Source organism: Geospiza fortis, unplaced genomic scaffold (assembly GCF_000277835.1).
Source record: "Geospiza fortis unplaced genomic scaffold, GeoFor_1.0 scaffold130, whole genome shotgun sequence".
NCBI classification, from domain to species: Eukaryota; Metazoa; Chordata; class Aves; order Passeriformes; family Thraupidae; genus Geospiza; species Geospiza fortis.
Genome location: NW_005054300.1, coordinates 7,948,475 through 7,948,731, shown reverse-complemented (window position 1 = coordinate 7,948,731; position 257 = coordinate 7,948,475).

Here is a 257-nt window from a genome sequence, read left to right as displayed (position 1 = left end):
GGACCGCGGCTGCGGGGCGCGGAGCTCTCCACCGACCACGGCTTCTGCCAATACACTTTTTTTTCTTTACGGTTTTTATCTTTTCTTTCTCTGTTATTTTGCTTTCTTGTTCCCAGACAAGCTCAATAAACGCTGGAAGTTTTGCGTGTGTGTCTGTGTAGGGGAGAGGGAGATGTGGCTTTTAATTATTATTTTTCTAACAATCAACGCATCACGCGAGACCCGCCCTCCTCTTACGATGCCTTGTTGGAGCGGGG